A 25,337-nucleotide genomic window follows, 5' to 3' on the forward strand; every position below is an offset into this window, starting at 1 on the left:
TTGGGTCACCGTGGTTTTTTAAATCAACATTTTATAGCCTGCAGCTTTCCTCGGTTTGGTCCCTCCGGGATTTCTTTGGGCAGCTGGTTGCGCATTCTTGGACTATGTCAGGTCTGGAAAGACGGGGATGCATGTCATAAAAATAATGGGATGTAGAGCATCTCGAAGCCCATAATTCTTGGGCAGTTTGATCAACATTGATGGTGTAATTACACACATTTTGTGCAATGCTAATAAGTCTTTAATCACAATTCTCATACATGCATCTGTTGGTGCCTGCTTAAGACATTACAACGTGCAGGCAGTCTGTCTTAACAACCACAATTGAGCCCAACATTTCTGTTGCTAAGTGAGACGTTTGTTAAGAGACATTTATTATTGTCCTATTTTACTTTTCTTGACACAATTGTTAAGTGAATCAATTGCAGTTAAGTTAGTAACACAATAAAGTGAATCTGGCTTCCCCATCGATTTTTCTTGTTGGAAGGTTGCAAAAATGGGGATTGCATGACCCTGGAATACTGCAGCGGTCATAAATGTGAAAAATGGTCATAAGTCACTTTTTTCAGTGCTGCTGTAATTTCGAACAGTCACTAAATGAATTATTGTAAGTCAAAGACTACCTGTACAGCCTTTTATGAGAAGAAAAGCAACGTTGGGGTTTCTGTGCCCAGATCAGCCCTATCGACCTTGCCCTCTGGTTGACTGCTGACCAAGTACCCCATCCTTCGATCTCTAAACCAGGTGACAGCCCAGAAGGACAGGTTGAACCAGGTAGTGGGCCTGCTAGCTTGGCAGGTGAGCAGCTGAACCCTGTGTCAATAGCACCTTGTATGCTCCGATGCCAAAGGAGCACCATGCTGTAAACGTCTCTCTTGCTGGGTGGATGTGAGGCATACCTTCATGCATCCCTCAGGTGAATGATGCATCCTTTTAAGATCATCATGTAAGAGTGGAAGAATTTTCTGCAGGTTGTTCTGGGATAGCAGGCGACCCTCTTTGTCACAGAACAGTCCAGACAACACAGAGACAAGCCTGTTGCCTTCCTTGCCAAAATTAAGGGCTTTTAATGGCATCGCTTGGAAGTTTTTTAGTCCAACCCCTCGGACTTGGCTGCCCAATTTCTTAGTTTCCACCCACTGCTTCTTGTCCTGCCTTCAGGTGCTTTGGAGAATAGCTTGAGCCCCCTCTTTTTTTTGTATCAATATTTTGGAGATTGCAATGAAGACACCAGATAAAATCTTACTGGCTGGGGAATTCTGGGAGTTGAAGTCCATCCACATCTCCTCCAGCTGCCGAGGTTGAGAGACGCTGTTCACGGTACCAGGAACGTGTGTTAACTTTAGGCCCCCGTTCTGTATTTGGAAGAAGGCATCGTGTTTACTCCCCAGCACATGAATCTTTGCTCCTTCTAATCGTTCCCTCCTGTCCTCCTCCTCCTCCTCACACCCTCGGCGGGTTGTTTGCCCAGATTTATCTGCCAAGGCCTCTGCTTGCGTTGACACCGGCGAGAGAAGAGGCACAACCCTCCCCACTGCCTGCTGATTGCATTATCCGTCCTTGGAGCACAAATTCAGGCCATCCCTCACTGGGGTCTGAATCGGTTTGTCTGGAGAAACCCTTGGATGATAATCTACAGAACTTACTCTCCTTGTTGCATCGATGCTAACCCCACCTTTTTTTAAAAAAGCATTCCTTATTCCGTGTTCACAATTTCTATCTTATAAACCCAGGGGTCTCCAAACTTGGCAACTTTTAAGACTTGTGGACTTCAAGTCCCAGAATTCTGAGAATTGAAGTCCACAAGTCTTAAAAGTTGCCAAGTTTGGAGACCTCTGTTGTAAATCCTTAACTTCTAAAAACAAGGCTCTTCAACTTGGCAACTTTTAAGACTTGTGGACTTCCAACTCCCAGAATTCCTGAGCTAACTTGACTGGAGGAGGAATTCTGGGAATTGAAGTCCACAAGTCTTAAAGTGCCCAAGTTGGAAGACCCCTGAAGTAAGGGAATTCGATATATTCTGCCTAAAGAAGAGAAAGCTTAGAAGAACCTGATAGCCACCTTCCAAGACTTCAAGGACTTCAAGGGAAGGGGAATAATAGTGGGAAGGCCTTCTGATCCAACCCCCTCCCCAAAGCACCAAAGGGCAGGATAAGAAGCAGTGGAGATCCAAGCTGGAATTAAGGAGAAATTTCCTGACGCTAAGAACAGTGAACCAGTGGAAATCCTTCCTGGAGGTGTGGATGCTTCATCCCTGAAGGTTTTCAAGAAATGATTGGACAGTGCTTGCTCGGAGTTGCATAAGGACTCCTGCCCAGGGGGATTCAAATTTTTTAACAACCGGTTCTGTGGGCGTGGCTTAGGTGGTGGGTGTGGCTTGGTGGTCATGTTATTGGCTGGGCGTGGCCAACTCAATATCACTCACATCGAGGCACGCATCTCCTCGCCTGGCCTCATGACTGTGGGGGTGCTGCAACAGTTGTGAGCGTGAAAAATGGTCATAAGTCACTTTTTTCAGTGCCATTGTAACTTTGAATGGTCACTCCACACAAGCAAAGTACCAGCAAAGGAGGGGAAAAAAATACTCCAGAGAAGTTCCTGAGATAGGAAGTCTAGTCCTGCCAAGAATGTAATAAGGGTTAACGGAGAGGCAGTTTCTGTGAGCAACACCAGAATGTTTCCTTCCTACCTTCCTTACAGGATTAGGCCAGTAATTTATTCCAACAACTGATTCTCCGAACTGCTTAGAATGTTAACAACTGGTTCTAGCAAATAGGTGCGAACTGGCAGAATCCCACCCCTGCTTCTGCCTTGGGCAAGAGTTCGGACTAGGAGGTCTCCAAGGTCCCTTCCAGCCCTATGACTCTATGATCATGATGGGGAACTTATGCACACATGCCGGAAGTGGCACGCAGAGCCATTACTGCCAGCATGCGAGCCCTCACCCAGAGCAGGTCTAGTGCACCTGCCCGACAGCTGATTGTTGGGTACCTGGTGCGGAGGTGTACGAGAGATGCACGTGCATGCGCAGAGATGCATGGTGCATGCAGGCGGGTCATGCGTGCATACGCAGGGGGCATTTGGGGGGAAGTGCACATTAATTTTCGGCACAGGAGCCCAAAAAGGTTAGCCACCACTGCTCTATGATACCAGTCTGGCTCCTGGACCTCTCTTCATGATGGGTACAAATATTTAACTGTCACCAGTTATGGAAAGTGTAAATCTGCAATTATATCTCCCTGATTTGGTATATGCCTCATCAGTTTGCCTCCTCTCTATGCATCATATTTCTCACAACATACTACAGGCAATCCTCGACCTACAACAGCTCATTTAGTGACCATAATTACAGCAGCACTGGAAAAAAGGGACTTCTGGCCATTTTTCACACTTACCACTATTGCAGCCTCCCCAGGGTCATGTGATCAAAACTCAGCCGCTTGCCAACTGACTCGTACTTGCGACGGTTGCAGTGTCCAGGGATCATTTGATCCCATCTTCCAACCTCCTGACAAGGACAGTCAACGGGGAAGCCAGATTCACTTAACAACCATATTGCTGACTTAACAACTGCAAGGATTCCGGTGTTAAAACTGTGGCAAGAAAAGTCATAAAATGGGGCAAGCCTGACTTAACAAATGTCTTGCTTACTAACAGAAATGTTGGCCTCCGTGGTAGTTGTGAGGACTACCGGTAGGCAGCTTTTTGTGTGGATAACTTATTTGGAAGTTCCAGCTACCCACACACTCAACAGGTTTTTTCCCCCCCTCCCATGGACTTTGGCTTCCCCTCCCATCCTGCACCCATCCAGATTCACAAGCAACGAGCAGGAGCCCCCAGGGAGAAATACAAGCCATAGGCAGCCACTGTGGTCCCTTGGAGGAAGAATCTGCACTCTGCCTTTTTCAGTGTTTACAGTCATAAACGAGCTTATCAACAAGGTGAAGCCTTGACACTCTCTCTGCTGGCCTTCAAGCCAGACGAACTATCATTGGCAGGAAACATGGGAGAGATCTAAACCAACCTTTTGGCCCTCAGGGACCACCAGACTCATAATTTTAAATCCCGCGGACCAGAGACCCTGGGAAAATCCCCCAAAAAGTCTGCGGGAAAATTCCCCACCCCGTTTTCCTACTGATTGATTATTCTTTATGTGAGATCGCAGGATACAGTTTCCAGCTCCGTTCTCAGGGAGAGAGGGAGAGAAGGAGAGAGAGAGAGAGAGACTTTTGGCTTCATGCAAGGAAAGCAGCAGAAGCAGCAGACGTCTTTCTTTCTCTCCCCCAAACTCCTCCAGAAATGAGTCTTTGTGAGACTTGTTGTGCTAGCACAGCCTCTTGGAGCAGGATGACTTGCAGGGTCCCAAAGACTCGTTTCTGGCAGAGTTTGGGGGAGAAAAAGAAAGACGTTTGCTGCTCTCCTTGCGTGCAGCCAAAAGCAGAAGAAAGAAGCAGAAAGAAGCAGCCCAGTGGCCAGGCCAGGCGTGTGGGGCGAGTTCCCCCATCCGCCCTTTCTCCCCTCCCCTCACTACTTCGTGCTGTTCGCAATGCAAGCGACTCAAGCCTTGTGTTCCTGCAGGCCATGTGGGCGGAGCAGCCTTGTGTTCCTGCACACCCTGGATTCATTGCTTTGGGGGGGAACATTTCTCTGCGGACCACCAAAATTTCCTCGCGGACCACCAGTGTTCCCCGGCCCACTGGTTGGCAACCATTGATCTAAACCATGGTTCAAGGTGCTTGTTTGTCCAAGAGCTTTCCAGGATGATCTGAGCAGAAAAAAGTAACACAGGTAGTCTTTGACTTACAGCCACAGGAGAACCCCGAATTTCTCTTGCTAGCCAAGAGAGATGTTAAGGGAGCTTTGCCGCATTTTACAACCTTTCTTGCCACAGTTGTTAAGTGAATCACTGCAGTGGTTAAAATATGATCCCTTGACTCCAAGGCACTGCAATCGTCATAAAAACCTGCCAGTTGCCAAGCGTCCGAATTTTGATCGCGTGACCAAAACTGGGGAACGCTGCTGCGGTTGTGCAAAAACGGCCATTAGTCACTTTTTTCAGTGCCATTGTCATTTCAAACGGTCACCAAACAAATGTCCCAGAGGTGCTTTTTTTTTCAACTGGACTTCCTTGTTTTTCTTTGAAGATGTTTCATTTCTCATCCAAGGAGCTTCTTCAGCTCTGACCGGATGGTGGGGAATGGAAGGCTTACACCCCTCATTATTCTTCCCCCTTGGCTATTCTGGCTGCAGCTGATGGGAATAAAATTCACTCATCTTTGGGGGGCTGACGCAAGGGGAGTCCATTTCTGCTCTACGACGGGCAGACGATTCTTGCATCCGGGGGTGGGATTCAACCGGTGTTACAACCGGTTCAGTTAGAGTGCATTTTGCGTGGGCAGGTAGGTGGGCCAAACAGATGACCAGAAGGTTGTCTCAGCAAACCAGTTTGGTGTCAGCTGCTCTACGGAGCTACCGGTTCTATAGAACCGGACCGAACCTGTAGCATCCCACCCCTGCCTGCATCCCAAACTTTGGAGTATGTTAACCCTGACACAGCAGAGGTGGGCCGGGATGTTTATCTTGAGGCTCTGCGAAGTCAAAAACCATCTCACATAAACGTGATTTGAAACTGTTGAGGAAACGAGTCAGGTTCGTGGAAACTGCCAAATGACTGAGGCGGAAATCATCGTGGATTGGAAGGGTTCCAGAAAGGGCGGTAAAATAGAAAATGAACCTCGATCCAAGTCAATGTGTCTTGGGGGGATTTGGAGTGGTGGAGAGAAGGGATCCTAGCAATTTGAAAGCCCTGTTTCAAAGAACCTCTGGCCATAAAGCAAGTAAAAAAGCGTTTTCTTAAATGAAAAAAAAAATAGGAGCAATGTTTATTTTTAATTCTAGGTTTATTTCACTAGTCGACAAATCCTGGGAATGGATGGTTGCAACATAAATTCAGCACCAGAAAAGTAAACACAGATGGCTGAGGCTTCATTTAACGTCTTTATAAACACATAAAGTAAATTTTACAATACCAGTGGTAGATTTTTTTCCAACATGGAGCAAACTCAAACAGAAGCAGACATGTTACAGGTTCAGAGCAGAGCTCTAGTTTTCAGCAAGCAAGTTATTTTCTCTTTCACTTTAGAGCTGAGCACAGAACAGAGATAAACCAGGCCCTCTTTAAGCTTCGGCTCTCATTGGCTGACCTTGTTACTAAGTTCTATTCCATTTCATGAATATACTCTGACATGGATAAAGAAGCATTTGGTATTGGTAGACTAAGGAATGTGTACAGGTATAAACTCCCCCACCCCCGGTACCACGTGGTGCCACGTGGTATACTTACCCATAAGTAATTGGATGATGATTCGCTTAACCCAGCTTCCTGGATTTCTAGATTCATGAGCCTCAAAGTAATTTGGTAACTGAAGGTATTTATGGGGAAATAGTTTTGGCTGCCTTTGTGGCTCAGTGCCTTTTGCAAATGCAGAAGAGTAAATAAGGGTAAAGAATCAATAGCATATTTGTGCTTACTAGGAAAGGGGAAAATGCTATTATTGCATAAGAAACTGGCTGGGTGCCCAGGAGACGCCGAAGCAGCTGAACAATTTCATTGGCAGGATTTCATTTGTTTGAATCCTGGCTTCTTTTATTGTTGTTTGCTTCTTTGTGGTTTTGCAGACCCTGCAAAGGAATGGCTTACCTCCATTACCGGAGGCTTTTAAGATAGGTGACTGGAGAGCCACCTGTCTGAAATGATATATAGGGTCTTCTGCTAATGAGCAGGGGTTGGACTACAAGACCTCCAAGGTCCCTTCCAACTCTGTTATTGTTTAATTGAATAACCAGGTTAAATGTGTTATGCAAATACAGACTTTGGCTGGACCTTGCCATGGCAACTTTGAGGAAAATAGTATTTGGGGATTTAACGGATAAGAATCTTGTTTCATTTCTGCAACCAGTTGAAACTGGTCCAGGGATATGGTAGAATATAACATCTAGCCAAAGATTGCTTGGCCAATAGTCTTGAAATATTCAGCACCAGATGCATTAAGAACCTGCTTAATAATGCTAGTTGGACTCTGCATTTTCCATAGCATATCGCCAGTCCTGAATGACAACTTGACTTTTTTTTTCCTTTGAAGACATTTTGCTTCACATCCAGGAAGCTTCTTCAGTTCTGACTGTTAGAAGTTTCTTGGCTGAGAAGTGAGACATCTTCATGGAAAAACAAAGAAAACTCCAATTGCCTTTTGGAAAAGAAAAAAAAAACTTTTGGGACAACCACAACCTGAACGACTGAGAATCTCCATAGGCATAGACACCAGTCCTGAAACTACCAGAATTGTTGAAGGCCACAATTTAGCAGGACTTGTGATCCTTAAAAGAACCCTGAGTCTTAGCAGGCCAGCAGTGTGCAGAATTATATATATACCCAGCAGGTAGACAGGTGAGAGCATTAGACTGCTAGCCACAAATCTCTCTGTTCAAATCCAGTTGGAGCAGTGCCTCATATTGTAGAACTACAGCTGACCAGCAGAGGGGAGTTTTGTATCATGGAAAGAAATTGCAGGATAATTTTGGGAGGTTTAGAAAAAACCAGGAAACCGGAGGAACAACTCAACGATTTTAATAGAGCTGTTAAGTTTTGATGAGCTGCTGCGTTGAGAGTCCTGAGTTGCTGTTAGAGCAACTGGGATTTTTAAACTCTCTCTCTCTCTCTCTCTCTCTCTCTCTCTCTCTCGGTGCGTGTTCAATATCGTAGCAAGGTTATGCTTTTTTAAAAAATAAAAAAACTATCCCACTTTTACTATTTTCATAAATATCTTAAGGGGGTGAACATACTTAACACTCCTCCCGTTTTCCATTTTTCACACCGCTGCCACCCTGTGAGGCACTGAGAAGGTGTGACGGGCCCAAAGTCAGTCAGCCAGCTTTCATGCCTAAGGGTGTTTCTAGATATGGGTCCTGATCAGGGAATTACCAAGCACTTAAAAGGAAATTTCATCGATTTCCATCCCGCATCCTACATCAAGATAATATATGGGAGAATCAGCCGGAAGACTCAAATCCAGGAAGCCCCCCTGGCATTCGCCCAACCTCAGCCCAACAACTTCTACATTGATGCCCAAAGAAAAGCCAAACGGGCCCCTGTCATAGGAAGACCGTATAAATCAGGGGTCTCCAACCTTGGGCCCTTGAAGCCTGGCGGACTTCGACTCCCAGAATTCCCCAGCCAGCTTTGCTGGCTGGGGAATTCTGGGAGTCGAAGTCCGCCAGGCTTCAAAGGCCCAAGGTTGGAGACTCCTGGTATAAATGACCCCACCAAAAAGATGTCAGGCTTTGAACTGCCATGTTAGCCATGGACAATCCTGAATAGGATTCGCTTTTGCCGGGATGCTCTGTGTAAACGGGGCATAGCATCCTCCCCTACGTGACTGGGGCGGGGTCTCACCTCAAACCGTAGATCACTTCATGGGCCCACCTATACTGGGGCCAGTATCTGATTTTTATCATTATTATTATTATAAACCAGAGGTCTCCAAACTTGGCAACTTTAAGACTTGTGGACTTCAACTATGCTTCATCTATGCTGGCAGGAGAATTCTGGGAGTTGAAGTCCACAAGTCTTAAAAGTGGCCAAGATTGAAGATCTCTGTGATAAATGATGCTGTGCTTCAATGTTTAGATGGTCTAAACCAGGGGCCTTCAAACTGGGCAAGTTTAAGACTTGTGGACTTCAACTCCCAGAATTCTTCCTCCTCCAGTCATGTTAGCTCAGGAATTCTGGGAGTTGAAGTCCACAAGTCTTAAACTTGCCCAGTTGGAAGACCCTTGGCCTAAACATTTGCCTGTTAAGACTTGCTGAGGAATTCTGGGAGTTGAAGTCCCCTAAAGTAGCCGAGGTTGGAGACCCCCGATCTAAACTTTTTGCACTGGTGCTGAGGACCTCCTCCTTGGTCCTCAAAAGGTAGGCAACTTTAAGATTTACAGAATAACAGAGGTAGAAGCCATCTTGGAGGTCTTCTAGTCCAACCCCCTGCTCAAGCCATACCATTTCAGACAAACGATTGTCCAGTCTCTTCTTAAAAACTTCCAGTGTTGGAGCATTCACAGCTTCTGGAGGGAAGACCTTCCACTGGTTGATTGTTCTCCCTGTCAGGAAATGTCTCCTTAGTTCTGAGTTGCGTCTCTCCTTGATTGGTTTCCATCCATGGCTTCTTGTCCTGCCTTCAGGTGCTTTGGAGAATAGGTTGACCCCCCCCCCCTCTTCTTTGTGGCAGACCCTCAAATATTGGACCACCGCTGTCCTTTTCATTACTCTAAACCAGGGGTCTCAAACTCAATTTACCTGGGGGCCGCTGGAGGCAGAGTCTGGGTGAGGCTGGGCCACATAAGGGATTCCACAAAAAATGTTGTTAAAAAAATATCTTCAAATGTCATCAACAGTTAATGATTTCTCCAATACATGAACGGTCCTGAACACATGAATGGAACATTGAACAGTGAACAGTGTAGCTTAGCCTCGCACCGAATGTCAGCCACGACGAGGAACGGCGGGAGGGACTTCCTTCAGAGGTCCATTCCCCCTGCGGGCCGCACTAATATTATACTTTCATATCACGGTGGGGGCCACAGGATATCGTCCTGCGGGCCGCAATTGGCCTGCGGGCCACGAGATTGAGACCTCTGCTCTAAACATACCCAATTCCTGAAACTGTTCTTTGTATGTTTTAGCCTTCAGTCCAAATCAACTCGTTTGCTCTTCTCTGCACTCTTTCTAGCGTCTCAACATCCTTTTCATATTTGTGGCTAGCTGGGGAATTCTGGGAGTTGAAGTCCACAGGTCTTAAAGTGGCCAGTTTTGGAGATCCTTATCCTAGTTAGCGTGGAACCATTCAAAAGACTCAGCAATACCCTTCTATGGGTTTCCAAGTGTTGCACAACTCAGGTGACCCTGATGACACAGATAAACCTGCAGGTGGCCTTAACGACCCTCTCAAAGGATGCAAATGACCAGCTGTCTGCAAGGAATATAAATTTTTCCATTCCCCACCGGGCAGTCAGAGGTGAAGAAGCTTCTGGGATGAGGAGCGAAACCTCTTCAAAGAAAAAACAGAAAGCCCAGTTGCCTCTTGAAAAAACAACTTTGGGAACTGAGGAAGGAAATATTTTCCCAACATTTTAGTTATGCGTTGAAGGAGCCATGGAATGCTTCTTTTATAACACGCAACGACAGGGGTCTCCAACCTTGGCAACTTTAAGACTTGTGGACTTCAACTTCCAGAATTCCTCAGCCACGAAGCCTACAAGTCTTAAAGTTGCCAAGGTTGGAGACCCCTGTGCTATGATTTTGTTCCCATCTCTGCTGTTTTTTCTTGAAGGGTTTCCTGATTCGTACACCTTATGATTTATCAACGGGGATGCCTTGGAGCCTTGGAGAGTGCGATCCCACACTGGAGTGACCAGTTCACTGAAGAGGCAAACCAGGACATGGACAATCGGAAAGGAGGACAAATGAGGCTGAGGGAGAACGTGCACCACCTACCTTTCTTGGCATCTGGGGCAGGAAACTACAGGGAAAAACTGCAATATTCATGGACTGGATATCTTCTTGGTGCCATGTTTGTGAAGGAACTCTGCTTTGAGGTGAAAAGTGCCTTCTCTTCTGCTTCCTGGTGTTGAAAGAAATATCCTTCCAAGTGGAAACCTGGAGGCTGTTTGGAAAGATGGCTTAATGGTGGACGGGATCACATGGCTTGGAGTTCCAAAGAAAGAAGCGCCGAGATGCTGAGTGGGTCTGGGTTTTATACCCTCTGTTGGGATTTGAATTGGAGCTTGTATTCCGATTGGTTGTCAGACTCCCATGGGGTCACGCAGGGGCAACTCTGTAGGCTGTCCTGAGTCCCAGGCTTGGTTGAGCCTCGCTGGGTGAAAGAGCTTTGGGCAATTCCTATTATAGCTCTACCTGGAGTAGAACTTTGTTATGTAAAATAGGCTGGCCTAGCCAGAGTAATGGCCCATTAGCAAACTGGGGGTGGGGGGGCGGGGGCCCGGGGCTGAGTTTCTGCTTCTGAGGTGAGTTTCTGCTTCTGAGTTTCTACTCTTTTTAGGGGAAATATTCTACCTTTTTAATATTTCCTAGGATATTTTATTTTTCTAGAAGGGTGGGTGATAACTTCCTACACTGGTCCCATTCTCAGCTTAGGTCCCTTTGCTTTCAAAAGCCACCATGACAAGGGAAGCTTTTACAGCAAAAGAGAGCAGAAACTGTTGAAACTGCCATTATGAGGGTTTACAGAAAAACAGAGTTGGAAGAGACCTTAGAGGTGGTATAGTCCAACCCCCTGGCTCATTAGCAGGAGACTTTATACCATTTCAGACTGGGGATTGTCCAACCTCTTCTTGAAAACCACCAGCGATGGATCACCCACAGCTTCCAGAGACAAGCCGGTCCACTGGTTTATTGTCCTCGCTGTCAGGGAATTCCTCCTTAGCTCTAGGTTGCTTCTCCTCTGGATTAGTTTCTATTTTGTCTTGCCTTTTGATGCTTTGGGAAATAGGTTGGCCCCCTCTCCTTTGTGGCAGCCCCTCAAATATTGCAACCCTGCTAACCTGTCTTCCCTGGTCCTTTTCACTAGACTAGATATGGCTGTCCAGTTTCTTTGTGAAAACCTTCCGTGAGGGAGCAGCCATAACTTCTGGAGACAGACCATTCCGTCGGTTAATTGTTCTCATTTCTAGGTTGGATTTTTCTTTGATAAGTTTCCATCCGTTGCTTCTTGTTCTGCCTTCAGGGGCTTTAGAAAATAGGTTGACCCCCATTTCTTTGTGGCAACCCTTCAAATGCTGGAAGACAGACATCATGTCACTATCAACAATGTCGTATTTCCAGGAGTATTTTTTGGAAAAAGTGTTCAAGTGGTCCATTGGGGCAAAAACCAACAACCCCACCCTTGGTCTTATTCCCCAGCCTTAACAGGCTAAGATTGTGATAAGCCACAGTGGGCCTTGGGTTCAGGACAAAGGTGACGTGATGACGGAGGTAGTTGGGCCGGAATGAGAAGGTGAGGTTTCATTTTGGATCTGTGTCAAAAAGGGAGCAGGTCCTAACTGTTCCCAAATGTTCATGTGCTTTTATGAGTAAGAATTCTTTGTGAATACTTGGCAGTATTCTTTGTCAATACTCTGTCAACAGTGGTGTGTGTGTGTGTGTGTGTGTGTGTGTGTGTGTGTGTGTGTGTTATATAACTCCAAATTATGGAACATGCAGGCTGTTTTTCTAGGGCATCAACCAACAGGCTAACACACTCCAGGAATTCCCCAACTTCCAGACCAGTTAAATCAGTGTTTTGTAAACTTGGCAACTTTAAAACATGTGGGCGTCAACTCCCAGAATTCCCCAGCCAGCATGCTGGCTGAGGAATTCTGGGCATTGATGTCCACATATCTTAAAGTTCCTGAGCTCCAGAGGATCCTTCCCTGGAATTTTGTAAACGAGAGTTGGCTAGTTGAGTTCCCTGCACAGAGGTCCTGCGTACCTCTCATGCTTCCTACCTAAGCAGCCCTGCTGCTTTTAACTTTCATACTTCTAAAATGTTATTTGAATTAATGTTATGCTGGCTGAGGAATTCTTGGAGTTGAAGTCCACAAATCTTAAAGTTGCCAAGGTTGGAGACCTCCTCTGTGCTGTGGGAAAGTCAACTCATTTTGGGCCCAAAGGTTTCCTGTTGGTCATTTTTTTTTTTTTGACCAAGGATTCTGTTACTTCAGCCAAAGCCTCAATCCTCCTACATAAAAGTATGATGCTGTTCATTCACCTTCACTTTGAGTTTAACTGGGAAACAAATCCGGGGCTTTGACCACCTGAAATTAGAAATGCAGCTCTTTTCAGCACACGGGGTTGGACTGGAAGATCTCTAGGATCCCTTTCAACCCTGGGATCCTAAGGCTTAGCTCCCTGACATAACCTTCGCTCAGTTTCTCCCCCGAGACAATTCAGCAACCGATTTCTCCAGGCTGAATGAATCTTTATGTCATCTACGAGCAACCCCATTGGCAAAATAATAAAACATTGCAGTTGTACTTTTCCACTTTCTGAGCGTATCATGTAACTTTTTGAGTGGCGTCCAGAACAGACGTAATCATCTTGCCGATCAGACGTAAACCCGGGGTTTGAACTTGTCTTGTGGTTGAGATGGCGTGCCGATTATGCTTTGTTCTGTTTGGGAAAGAACTGTCGGAAGCCATGAAAGACGCAGGGAAAGGACTGGAAAGACGGAGGAAAGCTGGATGCTTGGGAAGTGTTGGGCTTTGGGATCGAGTGAGGTTGACTCACACCTTTGGCAGGATTCTATGGGAGAAGGGAGGCTGGCAACTAGTGCTTTGAAGCAGGGGAGCCTCGAGCAAGTTTTTCAACTTGGGCCATTTCAAATTCTACGGACTTCAATTCCCAGAACTCCCCATCCAACGTAGACCAATTCTCCAAAGCAATGGTTGCCAACCAGTGGGCCAGGGACCACTGGTGGTCCTCAAGGAAATTTTGGTGGTCTGCAGAGAAATGTCCCCCCCAAAGCAATTAATTCAGGCTGGGCAGGAACACAAGGCTGCGCCGCCCACATGGCCTGCAGGAACACAAGGCTTGCGTCGCTTGCATTGCGAACAACACGAGGTAGTGAGGGGAGGGGGAAAGGGCGGAGGGGGGAACTTGCCTCACTGGCCCCATGTGCCTGGCCTGGCCACCGGGCTGCTTCTTTCAGCTTCTTTCTTCTTCTGCTTTTGGCTGCACGCAAGGAGAGCAGCAAACGTCTTTCTTTCTCTCTCCCAAACTCCGCCAGAAATGAGTCTTTGGGACTAAGGCCTCCTGCTCCAAGAGTCTGCGCCATTCTGGCAGTGTTTGGGGGAGAGAGAAAAAAGACTTCTGCTGCTTCTGCTGCTTTCCTTGCATGAAGCCAAAAGTCTCTCTCTCTCTCTCCCTCTGAGAACGGAGCTGGAGACGGTATCCTGTGATCCCAAATAAAGAACGATCAATCAGTAGGAAAACAGGAATTTTCCTGCAGGCTTTTGGGGGGGATTTTCCCAGGGTCTTTGGTCCACGGGATTTAAAATTATGAGTTTGGTGGGGTCTGTGAGGTCCAAAAGGTTGGCAACCCCTGCTCCAAAGCACCTGAGAGCAGGACAAGAAGTAATGGGTGGAAGCTTTTCAAAGGGAGATCTAACCTCGGAGTAAGGAGAAACAATTGATCAGTGGAACGGCTTGCCTTGATGGAGTTGTGATTACAGGAAGTTTTCAAAAATGGACTGGACAACCTTTTGACCAGGACGGTATAAGGTCTCCTGCCTTGAGTAGGGGGGTTGGACTAGATGACCTCTCAAGTCCCTTCCAGTCCTATGATTCTGTTAGGTCCTAAGGTAACTACATGTAGACATTGCCAGATGCCCAAAGGCATTTGGGGCTCTGAATAATGTAACCACAAAGCTGGACGTATCTGCAGGGCATCATTTAAATAAAATGCAGCAGGATGAAATTCAGTCTGTGCGCCGTAGGACAGTGGAACCTCGGCTCAGGACTTCAGTCACAACTCGATTCGGACAAAAAAAACTGGCGCTAAAGGAGAAATCGCTGTGGTTGTATTTGATCGCCACCCGAGGAGGATCTGTTCGTGACCAGAAGCAACAATTTTCTGAAATTTTTGGTCATCACCCGATTTGGTTGTGAACAGAAGCGTTCATGACCCGGGGTTCCACTGTATATGACACACAAAGCTTGACAACCACAATTTCAGCAGCATCACAAAATTACATATTACACTTATTTGCTATATTCCTGAAATGGGGCAGGGGGGGTGCAATCACAGAAGAAAATGCAGGAAGCAACACTGATACACACACACACACACACACACAGACTCCAAAAAGAACATATCAGCGTCCCCGTTGGTTTCATGGATTGCTTCACCACTGGGGGTTTTTAAGGAAGAGACTGGAGAGCCATTTGTCCTCAATGAAATAGGGCAGTGGTGGCTAACCTTTTTGGGTTTCTGTGGTAAAATTGGGCATGTGCCAGTGTCATGCATTTGTGTGCCAGCACCTAGAATGCAGTGCATGCCCCCCCCACGCCCCCTGTGCACAATTCCCCACCCCTTACCTGCACTGCGCCTCACCGCTGATTTTTCGGTTGGTTGGAGGCCTTTTTCAGAAAAAAGCCTCTGCAAGGCTTTTCAGGGTGAATTATAGGCCTGTTTTGTCACTTCCAGTATTACAGGAAGTGACGAAACAGGCCTATTCAACCTGAAAAGCCTTGCATAGGCTTTTCCCAAGCCTCTGGGAGGCCAAAAAAGGCCTCAAACCAGCCGAAAAAAATCAGCACTGAGGCGCGCGCATGCATGCGCAGTGAGGTGAGTTTGCCTCTGGCTTGCATGCCACTTGTGGCACGCGTGCCATAGGTTCGCCATCACGGAAATAGGGTCTCCTGCTCAAGCAGGAGGTTGGAGTAGAAGACCTCCAAGGTCCCTTCCAACTCTGTTGTACTGTTACTGTCCGGCTTGTGAGTCTCCTTCAGGATGCCTTCCACTGAAGAGCTGAAGTTCTTTTTGAATGCTTCTGAAGTTCCCTCCCACCAGAATTGTGACTTTTAGGGATGATTAATGGACCAAGCCTTGTTCTTGGCTTCATTTGGAAAGAGCTTCCTGCTGAACCAGAGGTGGGATTCAGCCGGTTCTGACCAGTTTTGGAGAACCGGTAGCGGAACTTTTGAGTAGTTCGGAGAGGCGGCCAATCCCACCTCTGACTGGCCCCGCCAACCCCATCTCTGCTCTGGCTCCCATCGAGTCCCAGCTGATCGGCTGGGTCTCCTTTGGTTGCCCTGCCCAGGAGAACGGAGCTGGAAAGCAGGTTAGTGGGATGGGGAGGGAATGGGGATTTTGCAGTATATCCTTCCCCTGCCACGCCCACCAAGCCACACCCACAGAACCAGTAATTAAAAATTTGTTTGAATCTCACCCGGTGTGCTGAACCGTCCCTGGGAGATGCTTCACCTGAGGACATGACCCACCTGCCAAATTTGTTAGAAAAGGAAGAGATTCTTGAAAGGGCCGTTTTTTTCCCCAGAGAGTTTCTCCAGCTTAACCCACCTGTTCCCACCTGACATATTCCAGATGGGTTGGATGTACAAGTTCCGGGGTTCTGAGGGAGGCCTCTGGAAGTGATATATGCTAATCTATTGGCAGGCGACGCGTTTAAAAACCCCGCAAACGACCCCTTTTCAAGGTACGTTTTTCTTTTCATTTCCATAAGCTCCGGCCACCCACCGCGCCAAGTTATGAAACAGGGCTAATCACAAGAGTTTGCTGAGCAAATCGCCTGGTTTTGCGGTGTGTGTTTTAATTAAAAACAAAAACACGAGTCAGCTTTCCCTTCGTTCCCCTTTTCAAGAGAAAAACCCAGAAGGGAATTTAAGGGAACATTTGGAAACATTTTTTCAGAGTGATTTCCACACCACAATTTACTTAATGTCAACAGTCTTTACAGGGGCTGAAGAAGCAGACAATCTGATCTTTGATCGGAGTATCAAAACAAGCCGATCCATTCCTCCTCCCCTCCACGTTCCCCCGCTGGGAACTCTCTGAAACATTCATCGGGCACAAACAGATCTAAGAACAATAATTCTGGACAAGTCCAAGTCTTCGGTGGAGGAACTCACCTCTGGTTAGACAAGTTGCATAATGACGAGAAATGGTTATGATTTCCTTGTGGATTCAGCTGGGAGGCATGACGTCCCTCTGCGTCCCAAGAGCCGCTTTGTTTTCGCAGTTGTCTCTGCAAAGCAAAACCTGGTGTGGTTTCAAAAATGTCCTTTAAGCGGAAGATACACAAAAGATAAACTGCCTCCTCCGTTAAAAAAAACATCCAGATTTATTTAAACGCCTTTTTTTTAAAAAAAAATTGGATACAACTGCTTTCAGCCTCAGTCTCTCTAGCTGTGAGTACAGGTAGTCCATGACTTACAACCACAATTGAGCTCAGAATTTATGTCGCTAAGTGAGACATTTGGTAAGTGAGTTTTGCCCCATTTACCCACCTTTCTTGCCACATTTGTTAAGTGAACAGTTGCAGTTGTTAAGTTGTTTTAAGTCAGAGGTCTCCAAACTTGACAACCTTAAGACTCGTGGAACCTTCAACTCCCAGAATTGGGGTTGTCCCCAAGGATGCGGCCAAGGAAGTCCAGGTGGCAGCTGGGATCAAAGGGATCATGCACCCCAAACCCAGGGGGAGGCGCCCAGAGCCCCCCCGCCCCGGTGCCTGCCCGTCCTCTTGGCTTCCTTGCCCCCACCCTGCAGATCCTGCCTAAGCTGCAACTCAGGAGGGGGGGGGCTCTGATTCTACGAAAGGGAAGCGAAGGAACAGTACATTCAAAGCAATGGGGGCCGCGGGGCCCACCCTGAATCGCAGAAGGAGAGCTGGGGTGTCCCCTCCTCCCCAAAGGGGACGCGGAACGGAAAAAGCAGCCGAACGGGGGGGGCTCCTTGGGCCCCCTCACAGTTTCAAAATATACAGCCCCCCTTTTGTGCTTTTGAACAACCCTTTCTCCTCTCTCTACGTCGGAGGTCCCCAAACGTGGCCACTTCAAGACTTGTACGTCGGTCTAGTCCAGGGGGTCTCCAAACTTGGCCACTTTAAGACGTGTGGACTTCAACTCCCTGGGTCTTAAAGGGGCCAAGGTGGGAGACCCCTGGTCTAGTCCAAAGAAAAGGAGGACATGACAGCATTGACTCCATATTTGAGGGGCTCCTGCAAAGCAAGACAAGTAATGAGGACTGGAAACTAACCAAGGAGAGAAGCAACCTAGAACTCAGGAGAAACTTCTTCACACTGAGAACAATTAACCATTGGAACAGCTTGCCACCAGAAGTTGAAGTCCTCAAGTCTTAAAATGGCCAAGTTTGGGGACTCCTGGCTTAAGTGAATCTGACCCCGTGTCTGCTCCTTATCAGAAGGGATCATGTGACCTCCCAGAACTGCAACCGTCATAAGTATGAAACCAATTATCAAGCATCTGAGTCTAAATCACGTGACCCATTAGGGAAGCTGCAATGGTCATGAGTGTGAAAAATAGCCACAAGTCACTTTTTTCAGTGCCATTGTAACTTTGAATGGTCACTAAATGAACAGTTATAAGTCAAGGACTATCTGTATGCTACAAGCATGCTAAATGCCTGCTCTTTCTGCAACATTTGAGACGCTGACTCTGCACTCTGTTATGTTCAAAAGAGCACGGAAGGTCTGGCACTTTTGAATCCAATGCTTCTTAAAAGCACTTTTAAAAAATGGCCTGGCAGGCAACGCCAGGGCTGGACCAGCAATTGTTCTTGCCAAGGACTGATTCATCTTTGCCAATGGACCTTTCCCTTCTCCAGCACTTCTTGAATGAGCTATGTTCCTATTTGGATTATTTAAAAAAAAAAAAAAAGGTTAAGAAAGTAGTCTCGCTCCCTTCTCTAAAGTTTTGTATTTCTTTTTGGAAGGAGAACAAATGTAACCCAATTTTGCCTGGGGTGAAAGTTGGTTGGAGCATTGATTGCTGTAGGATGAAAGCATTGATTTAATTCCAAAAGAATTCATGGTGGAATAAAGGTTTAGTTTAGGTAGGTTTGTGTGGTAACTGCAGTTTGTTGGATATTCTGTTATTAGCTGCCTGGTGGTCTAGCGGTGAAGATACTTGTTGCCTCCCACTCAGAAGGTTGAGAGTTCAGTCTTGAAGATACAAAGCTCCCCATGGCATCCGAAAAGGCACCTGGCCACTAAATGCTCAGCTCCATTCAGGTTCCCCAATTCTACCCTGAATTTATGGATTACAAGGTCATAAAAAGGGATTTTTTTTCCTGTTGTTAGTAGACCATCATATTAGTAGACCATGTCGTTTGATCATTTCTCTAGCTGCATAGCACAGAAGAGCACAACTTCAGATCCTGCTGGCATCTGGCTCCTCAAATGCCTGAAGATTAAGGAGAAAGATGAAGAAGAAGATGATGATGATGAAGATACTAGATTGATTTCTCACCTTTTCTGCAGGAAATCAAGATCCTGGCGCAAGATTCTTCATCCTCTTATTCTCAAAAGGAGAATTTGGAGAGATAGGCTTAGGCTGAAATTTTCTGGCCCTCAACATTTTGGTGAACTTCTGCGGTAAATTTGAATCTGCCTCTTTGTGATTCTAATCACTATATCACACTAACTCTTTGTAATGTTTAATGTGACCTACGGTGAAAATATTTGGATGCCTGGGAAGTGGTCCTGCAAACTGTATTTAATTAACTCTCAATTAAATGTGGCTTTTTCCTGCCTTATCTAGTTCTTTGGAGTACCACCAACTTCTGGCAAACAAGAATAACAGAGTTGGAAGGGACTTTGGAGGTCTTCTAGTCCAACCCCCTGCTCAAGCAGGAGACCCTACACCATTCCAGACAAGTGGCTGTCCAGTCTCTTCTTAAAAGCCTCAAAGTGATGGGGCACCCACAATTTCTGGTGGCAAGCCATCCACTGCTTAATTGTTCTCGCTGTCAGGAAATGTCTCCTTAGATCTAAGTTGCTTCTCTCCTTGATTAGTTTCCATTCGTTGCTTCTTGTCCTGCCTTTCAGGTGCTTTGGAGAATAGGTTGACCAGCACCCCTCTTCTCTGTGGCAGCCCCTCAAATACTGGAATATTGCTATCATGTCACCCCTGGTCCTTCTTCTCTCTAGACATGCCCAGTTCCTGTAATTGTTCCTCATATTTAGCTTATGTGCATGGGCTGTACGCGGGCTTGATTGCAGGATGTTCTGCCACCTGAATTTCCATTCTCCAAGTTATTCTGTATATCACATTATGTCCATTGGTGAAGTGTCCACAGGTGTATTGCTATGCACCATCATACCAGTGGTGTTTGCATTCTCCTGTTCCAGCATTCATCACAGTTCATCTCCAATCTCCAATCTCTGTCCCTGAACCCAGGACATCAAAGCCGGCGGCCCCTGGCGTCATCCATCTCATCGGCACTGAGCCAGCGTTAACAATTACGGCTGAAGATGGATTAGTTCACTTGCCAAGAGTTATGTATGCAAAAATGCTGTTGGCAAGTTTGACAGCTGAAAATTATTATTGTAAGTGTTTAATGTGACTTGTCAAGACAATAACATGCATTTTGCAAACATTTAATTGAAGATTACATATTAACAGAGTAATAGAGTTGGAAGGGACCATGTAGGTCATCTAGTCCAACCACCCCACACCCCACACCCTGCCCAAGCAGACCCTGGCCTACACCATTTTTGACAGATGGCAGTCCAGTCTCTTTTTGAAAGTTTCCTGTGATGAAGCTCTCACAATTTCCAGAGGTTGATTGTTCTCACTGTCAGAAAGTTTCTTATTTCTAGGTTGAATCTCTCCTTGTTTCCATCCATTCTTCCTTGTCTAGCCTTCAGGTGCTTTAGAAAATAGCTTGACCCCTTCCTCCTCTCTGTGGCAGCCCCTCAACTCTTGGAAGACTGCTCTCATGTCTCCCCGGTCCTTCTCTTCATTAGACTAGCCAAGCCCAGTTCCTGTAATCGTTCTTCATATGTTTTAATCTCCAGTCCCTTCATCATCCTGGTTGCTCTTCTCTGCACTTTTTCTAGAGTCTCAACATATTTTTTGTAATGTGGTGAACAGAACTGGATGCAGTATTCTAGGTGTGGTCTTATTAAGGCTTTATAGAGTGGTATTAGGACCTCCCTTGATCTCGATTGTATCCCTCTGTTCATGCACTTTAGGATTGTGTTGGCTTTTTTGGCTGCTGCTGCACACGGCTGGCTCCTATTTAGCTGGTTGTCCACTAAGACTTCAAAATCCCTCTCACGGTTCCTCCTATTGAGCCTGGTTTCACCCAGTCTATAAGTGTCATTTTGGTTTTTCAACAGGATTGCCAGCACTGCTGAAAAATGAATGGCGAAGCTCTTTTGTGGCACCTGGGTCAGACATGTTTGAGCCTAGTATTCAGGGAGTGGAAGCCTAGATGTTTCAGACGATCTCTGAGAAAACCCAGCCTATTCTCATCCTTTATATTAACTTGAGGGTTGGGAGCCTTGTGTCATGTCCCCGTCAGAGCCTGAATCTGCAGAGGACAACCAGCTGGACTTGGAGCTGACAGAAATCGAGGAGATGGAGCGGCGGCTTCACTGGCTTCAGAGGAATGTGGGGAGGAGCAGGCCGAGGCAGCCCAGGGCTCCTCAGGATTGGGACATTTAGTTAGCAGGGAGCAGGATGACAGACGGAGGACAAGCAGTGGAAATGAGGAGTGAGGAAGAATGACCGCCCCCTCCTGATCCCTGATCCCAGAGAGTGGAGAAAAGGCGGGAACAGCGCAGGCCGACCCGACAACTCTGCGCCCTGCCCCTCTTCACAAGGCACACCTGGGGACTGAGATTTAAGGAGATGTTGTGGGGAAGGGTGTTTGTTGGGAACAAATACTGACTTGGTAGAGCTTGGTGTTCCAGTATAGACATTTGGAGTTTTCAGGACTGCTTGCTTCTTCCTTATTTTGTGGACTGATTGTTTGTTTCTTGTTTCGTGAACTCATATCCCTGTTCCCTTGCTTTGCTGGACTGGGCACAGCCAGAGGCCACTCTGTGTGTGTGTGTGTGTGTGTGAGAGAGAGAGAGAGAGAGAGAGGGAGAGGGGGAGAGAGAGAGAGAGAGAGAGAGAGAGAGAGAGAGAGAGAGAGAGAGAGAGAGAGAGAGAGAGAGAGAGAGAGAGAACGTACTCTGGGACTTGCCAAGAACTTGGAAGTGTTTGGGGTGAAATTTGGAGCATTAAAGGAGAGTTTGAACTTTCAGCTGGCTGTGTGGCCTTCGTGCCTTATGCGCTTGGCAAGTGATTCATGCTTACTGTAGTTGGTCACAGCATCTCCAAGGAAGCAGGCAGCTTCAGGGACTGCCTCCTCAGTGATTTTTTTTCCCCCTTATCTGGTGTTCCTGAAAACTGGCATCATTCCATGCCACAATGTTTATACTCTTGGTAAAATAATGTCCCAGGGGTTTCTTTTTCTGGATTCGCCAACTGGACAGTTGACAGTAACTCTTGTCCCATGGCGAGTTGACCATGCTGAGTTGTGGTAGATGTCAACTCATAAAACATTCCTATGCCTGTTTTAGTAGTTTCCATAGAAAAGCTGGGGAGGAAGGAAATCTGGAAGAGCAGTGCAGCAGTTTGAAAGCGAAAATACATTCCAACTCTTATCTGTAAAAGATTGTAACTAAACTACCAGAGCTTTTGCCCATGAATATATTTAATTGGAGAATGTAATTGATGACACCCAGCCCGTGAATGGGCTCAACTGGAGAATCTGGTTTATGAGATACCCAGGAGGGAGGGGAAAAACAGGGTCACAGGGGACTGTAAATGACATAGGCCAGAGTTGGCTTCAGACAGGGCAGGGCCAGGATGTTGCCTCTAATGAACCCTTTGAAGCTTTTTGAAGTTTGGCTCGAGAATCGTGATTTAATCAGGGTGATTTCTGGAATCCTGACAGTAGACCCTTTCCATAGAGACGGCCCATGTTAGTTTCAGCATATTTTTGCCGGGATGTGTTTTGGATGGCCAGGCATATCTTCTCCTCAGCTGTTCACTGGGCCTGAAGGCCAAGCCTCTGCAATAGAACAGATTGTCTCAGCTCTTCACTCACACCAGAGGTGAAAAGCTGTTGATTCGCCCCGGTTCACCCAAACTGGTAGTAAAAAATTTTTTGAATCCCACCCCTGACTCACACTGTGGATTTCTAGGTGCTGATGCTAAATTTATGGCGATGTGAGGCATACGGTGTCTTCCATTTTGTCCTTCACTTCAGTTGGGTGAAAGAGACCGGGCTTAATTTTTTTTCTCTCCCATAGAAGAGAATTTCACTGGAATCCTCAGGGGCGAAGCAGACTTTTTCTTGGTGATGAGGTGACCAGGGTGCTTCTTCTGTGTCTGTGAATGTTCTGTTTTCATGGAAGAGTTCTCTCGCTAGAGGCCACTGATCCCCAAGCCTAACCATGCACCCAATCAATCACAGGGCTTGGGGGCTATAGAAAGTAAACACGTCACAAAAGGCCCTTTTTACATGCATTGCATTAAAAAACAGATGATGTTTTGACAGTTATGGTGATCACCTTTGAGATCCATCCCTGTGGACCAGGAGTCTCCAATCTTGGCCACTTTAAGACTTGTGAACTTCAAAGCAAAGCTGGCTGAGGAATTTTGTGAGTTGAAGTCTACAAGTCTTAAAGTGGCCAAGGTTGGAGACCCCCCCTGTGGATGACTCAGCGAAACTCTTCCTGGGGGGCTTTTCCTAAGGCAGTTTTTGAAGTTACACCAGCACTGCAACACGTGACTTATGACTGTTCCCATGCTTACAACCGTTGCAGCATCCTCACAGTCACGTAATCAAAATTCAGGTGCTTGTCAACCGACATGTATTTATGATCGTCACAGCATCCCAGGGTCACTTGATCACTATATGTGACCTTCTCGGCAGGCTTCTGACAAGCAAAGTCAATGGGAGAAGGCTGGATTTGCTTAATGACCACATGATCCACTTAATAACTGCAGGGGTTGGCTTAACAACCAGGACCAAAAGGGGTCATTAAAATTGGGTGTGGCTCATTTAATCGCCTCCTTGCTTAGCAACAGAAATTGTGGTCCCCGTTGTGGTTGTACTACCTGTAGGAGGGTTACTGTCCTACTACTGACCACTTAAGGAAAACGCCACCACCCCATGTCAAATAGTTAGAGAAAGTCATTTGTTTCCTCAAAATCAGTCACCCACCCAATTATTTTGCCCATGAGTTAGAGGGAAACATTTGAGAAAATGATTTGCAGCTCAGAGGATAATGAATTCTTTGGTGTGCATTTTGTGTGTGTGTGTGAGAGAGAGAGAGAGAGACTCACAAGCCAATTGTTCTCGCACCAAGATTGTGAAATCTGAAGAGCTTTCACTAAAAGCTTTGCCTGAGGACACAGAACCTCCTGAGGGGATGCCTGGCTGGGTTTCCCCATTTCCTTGGGTCAAAGAGACCCAGAAGGACCTGCCCACTTCTCCAAGTCCTTGTTCTCCTCAGACCTTGTTTGTTGATGGACCCTTGCTCTATGCCAGAAGTCTCCAAGACTTGTGGACTTCAACTCCCAGAATTCTCCAGCCAGCATTGAATTCTGAGAGCTGAAGTTCACCCATCTTAAAGTTGCCAAGGTTGAGAGACACTGCTCTATTCAAAAGTCATCTACTGCTTTTTCCAAAAGTCTGTGCCTCTATGCCAAAGTATTTTCCCCCCCCAGCTTTTAAACATGGAAAAAGGTCGGGCTGGAATAGTAGGAGGCCAGGAATTAGTTCAAAATAAATAGAGGCTAGAATTCTAACCACAAAAATGTAATTTGAGCCAGTTGTTCTGAAAAAAAAAAAAATCAAAATTCTCACATCTATAAAAACCCAAAAAATTCTGACATCACTTCTACCTCAAGGGAGAGCAACCTTTTTGGCAGCCTGGAATCGAATATTATTGGAGTCCAGAAACCAGGGTATTGGGGGAGGTTTCTTGGTTTTGCTTAAGGGAAGCATGTGAAGTAGACTTTGTGAATTTACAACACTGTTTCTTGCCAGGGCACCCAAAGCATCATGTGTGAACAGATGACAATCATGTGTAATACGTGTAAAACTGATCCGTTTTACACGTATTAGGCATGAAATACACGTAGAAAAAGGATAATACTGCCATGGCAATTTTTTTTAATACATTACAGGTAGTCCTCGACTTACAATTGTTCATTTAGTGGCTGTTCGAAGTTACAACGGCACTGAAAAAAATTGACTTATGACCATTTTTTACACAACTGTTGTGCGATCAACACAATGTGCACCTGATCAAAATTCAGACGCTTGGCAACTGACTCATATTTATGATGGTTGCAGTGTCCTGGGTCATGTGGTCCCCTTTTTGCAGCCTCAATGGGGAAGGTGCATTTATTTAACAATCATGTTACTACGTTAACAACTGCAACAATTCACTCAACAACTGTGGCAAGGAAGGTCTTAGAATGGAGCAAAGCTCACTTAACAAATGACTCACTTAGCAACAGAAATGTTGGGTTCCATTGTAAGTCAAGGACATCCTGCGCATCAAATCAGATGGAACTAATTTTGAGCAACTGGGATCACAGGTGGCTCCCAGGCCACCCCAAATGCAAGGCCTCAGGTCGCTCCCCCTCTTCATTTACCCAGAAGGAAAACCAAAGGTAAAAAAAAAGCCATTATTTCATCAGAACACAGAAAAGTTAGAGCCATTGGCCATACATT

At 46.3% G+C, this 25,337-nt stretch overlaps 2 long non-coding RNA genes across 2 annotated transcripts in view; both read right to left on the reverse strand.

Moving 5' to 3' along the window:
* The window catches only part of LOC148124756 (uncharacterized), an 801,081-nt gene that overhangs the window by 642,751 nt on the left and 132,993 nt on the right, over positions 1-25,337 (reverse strand). The gene's annotated exons all lie outside the window — the stretch shown is intronic.
* On the reverse strand, positions 13,123-24,755 carry LOC148124760 (uncharacterized). The gene is made up of 3 exons (XR_015745036.1): positions 16,700-24,755; positions 16,000-16,051; positions 13,123-13,219 (listed from the first exon to the last, which is right to left on the reverse strand). It is a non-coding gene; the product is annotated as an uncharacterized LOC148124760 (long non-coding RNA).

This window comes from Pseudonaja textilis, chromosome 12 (assembly GCF_049901715.1).
Source record: "Pseudonaja textilis isolate UNSWEBS1 chromosome 12, rPseTex1.2, whole genome shotgun sequence".
In the NCBI taxonomy this organism is placed as follows: Eukaryota; Metazoa; Chordata; class Lepidosauria; order Squamata; family Elapidae; genus Pseudonaja; species Pseudonaja textilis.